Source organism: Balaenoptera acutorostrata, chromosome 6 (assembly GCF_949987535.1).
Source record: "Balaenoptera acutorostrata chromosome 6, mBalAcu1.1, whole genome shotgun sequence".
NCBI classification, from domain to species: Eukaryota; Metazoa; Chordata; class Mammalia; order Artiodactyla; family Balaenopteridae; genus Balaenoptera; species Balaenoptera acutorostrata.
The window spans coordinates 41,744,874-41,750,873 of NC_080069.1; the positions used below are offsets into that span (position 1 = coordinate 41,744,874).

Below are 6,000 nucleotides of genomic sequence, written 5' to 3' on the forward strand. Positions count from 1 at the left end.
AGGTGACTCTAACAAGATATGTTGGGACCTTTTCTTCCCTGCCTACGCCAAATAAGTAGAAGAGATGACATCTCTTAGCTTTTCTGGGATTCTCTTTGGTCAAGTCTATGAATGCAACAAGGCTAGAAGCTCTGAGAACTTGTACTAAGCAGCCTACACACCTGAGAGGAGAGGGAGGGAAGGAGAGGAGACACCTGGGGCCTCACTCAGACCATCTCATGTTCATTCCCATAACTTTGCAGTGCTACAGGGGCTGGACAGGGAACTTTCTATCTGTGTGCAGGGAACTGTCTGTGTCATACAAAACCAACATGGCAATGAACTTTGCTCAGTCATCATCACTAGGCAGTTTTCAGGGGCATAGTGCTTCAGGACACAAGCTTTGGAGTCAGACTTGAATTTGAATCTCAGTTCTGCTGCTTGCTAGTTGCATTACCTTGAGCAATTTGCTTAGTCTCTCTGAGCCTCCATTTCATCATTTATAAATTGAGACTAATAATGCTCACCTGACAAGATTATTTTAAGAAATAAATGAGCAATATATGATAAGTGCTTGGCATGGTGGCTGATTCAAATATTCAGCTAGTGGTAGCTGCTATCATCGCTACTACTGCCCCTATTAATGCTGCCCCACAAGTAGCAACATCTCCTGGCTTCTGTAATAACAATGACATTCTTCCCAAGAAAAGTTTTCAAGTGATCCTTGCCTCTTACCCCTCCCTCAGTCCCCACATTAAAGAAAATCACCAAATCTTATCAATTCATCCTCTCCTTTGCACTTCCATTGTCACTCCTCTGGTTCACACCTCAGTACTTCTCACCTGGACCTTCACTCCATAAATGTTTATTAAAGCACCTACCATGTGCTGGGCGTGGTGGAAAATACAGATGTGTAATACCTCAAAATATACTTAAAATCTGGTGGTGGGGTGGGAAAACACAGACATTTAGACAGGTAACTAGAATGTAAGGCAAATGAAAAACAATACAGGACTTCCCTGGTGGTGCAGTGGTTAAGAATCCACCTGCCAATGCAGAAGACACGGGTTCGAGCCCTGGTCAGGGAAGATCCCACATGCCGCGGGGCAACTAAGCCCGTGCACCACAACTACTGAGCCCGTGTGCCACAACTACTGAGCCTGCGCTCTAGAGCCCACGAGCCACAACTACTGAGCCCGTGAGCCACAACTACTGAAGCCCGCGCGCTTAGAGCCCGTGCTCTGCAACAAGAGAAGCCACTGCAATGAGAAGCCCATGCACAGCAAAAAAGAGTAGCCCCTGCTCGTCACAACAAGAAAAAGCCCATGCGCAGCAACGAAGACCCAACGCAGCCAAAATAATAATTATTATTATTATTAATTAATTAAAAAACAATAGAATATATAGGAAGGTTTCACACATACGTGAGTCAATTTAAAAAAATAAATAAATATATAGGAAGGTTTCATGGAAGCATTGTCCCTTGAGAAGACACTTGAACAATGAATAAAAAGGGAAGAAAAAGACATTTCAGTCTAAGAAAACAGCATAAGCAAATGCAAGGCTGCAGGAAATACATCCTGTGGAGAGAATGCTGAGTTGTACGATGAGACTAGAGGATGGGGTGGGAAGGACAGAGCAGCAGCTGAGATGCAAGCACTCAGGGGGACCATTCAAAAGGCAAAAGCATAGGAGTCAGGCAGCTCTCCTTCAAATTCTGCCTCCACTCCTAAAGGCCATGTGGCCATGAACAAATTTTTTATCCTCCCTGAGACTCAGTTTCCTCATTTGTAAAATATAGTCAATAAAATACCTACTTTGTACAGTTCTTGTGAGGATTAAAGGAAATAATATATGTAGAGCACTCTGCACAGAACCTAAAATATAGCAGGGACTGGATGGTAGTTATATTTCATAGGAGGCTGTTATGGATTGAATGTTTGTGAACCCCCAAAAATTCGTATGTTGAAACTCCAGCCCTCAATGTGGCTATATTGGGGATGGCCCTTTAAGGAAGTAATTAAGGTTAAATGAGATCATAGGTGTGGGTTGCTGATCCCATAAGACTAGAGAGTCCTTTAAGAAGGGACATCAAAGAGCTTGCTCTCTCTCCACTACCTCCCCACATGCAGGCACCAAGGAAACCACATGAGGACATAGGTGGCTGTCTGCAAGCCAGAAAGAGAGTCCTCACCAGAAACTGAACCACCTAGAACCTTGATCTTGAACTTCTGGCCTACAGAACTATGAGAAAATAAATTTCTGTTGTTTAAGCCACCCAATCTACGGTATTTTGTTATGGGGCCTGAACTGACTAACATAGGGGCCCTGAATGCCATTTTAAGCGGTTGGTTCTTTATTCTGTGGGCAGTGGAGAAGCATTAAACATTTCTGAGGAGACAAGAATCACACTGAGATCTGACTATCTGAGAGCTGAAGACTGATGGGAAGATCCTCTTCACTGACTTCCTGCGTCCTGTGCGCCCTGTTCCATCCATTCATGACAACCACTAGATGACCAATAGCCCCAATATTGCTTGGACAAGCTACTCAAAAATTCAACCTAGGGAGGGAATTCCCTGGCAGCGCAGTGGTTAGGACTCCATGCTTTTGCTGCCAAGGGCGTGGGTTCAATCCCTGGTCAGGGAACTAAGGTCCCATAAGCCACCGCAACCTGTGCTGAGCAGCCTAAAAAAAAAAAAAAATTGACCTAGGGAATAAAGCCTAAATCATCTAGCTTGTTATTCAAGGCCCTCTGGGATTTGGATCAGCACCCCCCACCCCTTTCACTAACCTACTACTTTCCTTAGCTGGGAAGATCAGACCCTGGGTTCTGCCACGTTTGTGCTTCTATTCAAGCTGTTCTTCCAGCACGAATACCCATTCCCACTGTTCTCAGTCAAAATCTAATTCATCCTTTAAGGCTGCTCCCCTAGGATGCCTCCCCTCCTTTGAACTCCTGTTGTTTGTACTGCTGGTATATCACGGTAATCAACATCTTATATTCTAATTAATTAATTAATTAACAAACAAAATTTATTCATTATAAATTATAATTTATATCAGATCAATTTATATCTCCTCTACTAGACTATAAGGATTTCAGGTCCATTTTTGTGGCCTTCACATTACATGACACATTACATGTCTCCTAAGGCAGGAGACAGCAAAGCTAGGCTTGCATAAAGGAAGGGGAGAGAGAGAGAGAGACAGAGAAAAGGGATTTGGGGGAGCAGACATGTCCAAGGGGCAACAGGAGTCACTTGATGTGAGTGTGCATTGTGAGCTTGACTTCAATCCCTTCTCCCCACCAAATCCCTATAGAGTCTCCATCACTCATTACCCTCCCATGCAAAAGAATTCTGAGCAGTGCAGAGTGAGGCACTGGATTGGAAAGATGCTTATTAGGTGGCAATAATCATAATCATAGCTAATATCTGTGGAAGGTGTATCTGATGTCAGGCACTGGGCTTTTCAGTACTGTATACTATGTTCTTTTTTGTTACCGAAACACGTCTTTCTGTCCGTATAATGTTGTTATTTGGGTGTTTTTTAAAAGTCTGAAATCTCATTCTGAGATTTATCCAGAGAATTACATGCTGCATTAAAATAAGGACTCTAGTCAAGGACCATTCATTTAGAAAGTTTTCTAACCGTATCCCTCCCCTATTTAAGACCCATAGTCAATGATCTAACTGTTGTTTTAATTCCCATTTTTTGGCTTATAATGAGGCCAAGCAACTTTTCTTATGTCATTAGTCATTTATACCTGTCCCACCAGTCTGTCAAAGTCACTGGCAATGACCAGCAGAGAGTGTGGGAGGGGGACTTGGGGAGACTGGTGCAAGGAGGGAGCTCCCAGGAACACCCGCAGCCCTTGGCTTGGAATCTGGCTCCTGTTTCTCCCAGGGCTTGATTCCAACCCCTCCCCTCTCCTCTCCTCTCCTCTCCTCTCCTCTCCTCTCCTCTCCTCTCCTCTCCTCTCCTCTCCTCCCCTCCCCTCCCCTCCCCTCCCCTCTCCTCTCTTCTATTCCTCCAAGGCCAGCCCCCACCTCTCTTAGGACATTTTATTTTAACTAAAAACTTCCCACCAATTCAACCTGGAGATACTTAAGCCAGAGGACAAAAGATCCATAGTCGCAATCCTGGCCCACTCATATGTGAAACGCAGCTGGGGACAAAGTTTATTTAACCAGAGATTTCTGGTTACATGAAGTAAATATACAAATTACCAATATTATCAATTGGCTTTGATGTTTGCAGTTACCAGCCACGCCCCTTGCTGAGAACTTTATCTGAATTATCTATTTTGGTCCTCATGGCACAGCGGGGGCAGGGTAGGGGGAGGAGGTACTGAATAATTACTATATCATTGAGCAATAGGAAAGGATAAGCAGGCACTTGTCTTTAGATGACCCAGGACACTGAGAGTTCTGTTTTAGTTTTGATAAAAGGAAAATAAATTTTGCTATTCACGCTCATCCAGCTTAAGAGAGAAAGGAGTCTCACTTCTTATTTTAATCAATATGTCACTGATTGAAAGGAGCCTCAAAGGCCTTTAGCACCAACAAAGCACAATTCCTGGGAACTTGGGAATGACAGTGAGGCTGGCACTGTGGGCCTGATGCAGGAGGCCACGGGGCACTGAAAGCATATGTACTGTATCACATCTCACACCCTGCCTGGCGAAGGCAACTGTTCTTTCTAGGCCAAATTCCAGAGTCTGAATCTGGCATTCATTTTGTTATAGTGTTAAAGGTAAATAAAACTGCTCCCAGTAATACAATCAGTTTCCCATTTTTTTAAAGCTTCATTGTTCTTATTGCAAAAGCAAATAAACCACTTACTCACTATTGCACGCACACGTGTAGTTTCTTACTGCAAGCTCCTCTAGCCCTCTGCCCTCCAGCTTTCCCTGGCTGCAGGAGTGAGCTCACCACTGTGCAGGGTGAGACTGAGCTGGAGGACGTAAGCCAACCACTCTCCCCAGACAAATGGGAGATGGAGAGTGAATAACCCAGCCTGCTCAAGCCCCCAAGTGGGACAATCTGAGGTGTGCTCTGCATGGTCTTCAGAGGGCCACAGCAGGACTGGGCCCCGGTTGTCCCCATCAGCTCTGGGTTGGTTTCCTTCCTTTCCCTCTCATGTCCCCTTGCTCTTTTGGAGCTTCCTGGGATCACTTCCTAGATAAACTATTGGTACATAAATACCCATATGCATCTGAGGAAGCCCAACTTAAGACAACACCCATGAATTAGTCAGCTCAGGCTGCCATAACAAAGTACCACAGACTGGGTGGTTTAAACAACAGAAATTTATTTTCTCACAATTCCAGAGGCTAGAAGTTCAAGATCAAAATGTCAGTAGAGTTGGTTTCTTCTGAGGCCTCTTCTGAGGACATCTTCTCCCTGTGTCTTCACGTGGTCTTTCCTCTGTGTGTCTGTGTCCTAATTTCCTCTTCTTAAAGGACATCAGTCATACTGGACTAGGACCCATCTCTATGACCTCATTAATTTAATTACCTCTTTAAAGGCCTATCTCCAAATACAGTCACATTTTGAGGTACTGAGTGTTAGGACTTCAAAATATGAATTTGGGGGGTGCAAAAGACACAATTCAGCCCATAACAGCACATTAAAACTAAAACAAAAATAAGTAAGTATATAAAGTTAAAACATGAGAGCCAAAATCCAACCTCCAACCTCCTCCAAAGAAAAAAGAAGAGAAAGAAAAGAAAAAACCTATTTTGTTTATCCTCCAGGCTCTTTCTGTGTAGTTGGAATGACATTATAATGACAAACTCAGGTGTAAAGACAACATCAATTTCCTTATTTTCTCTAATTCAATTTAAATGAGAACCCTGTACTAGAAAATTCAATCTCAACTGATCCTAGATTCCTTTCCTTTCTTTAAGTCACCCAAGAATCACAACATGAACAGTCCTCACCTTCAGTCCATTGTGGTCACTGTTTCTATCTCCAGGTCTAGCTTCTCAAAGACAGGCAGCTTCCATGCTAGGCT

General features: G+C 43.7%; 1 long non-coding RNA gene across 1 annotated transcript in view; it reads right to left on the bottom strand.

Moving 5' to 3' along the window:
* LOC130708330 (uncharacterized) overlaps positions 1-6,000 on the bottom strand; it is a 28,292-nt gene extending 22,292 nt beyond the window's left edge. The window contains exon 1 of the long non-coding RNA XR_009008548.1: positions 5,927-6,000. This is a non-coding gene — a long non-coding RNA (uncharacterized LOC130708330). The remainder of the gene's footprint in view (positions 1-5,926) is intronic.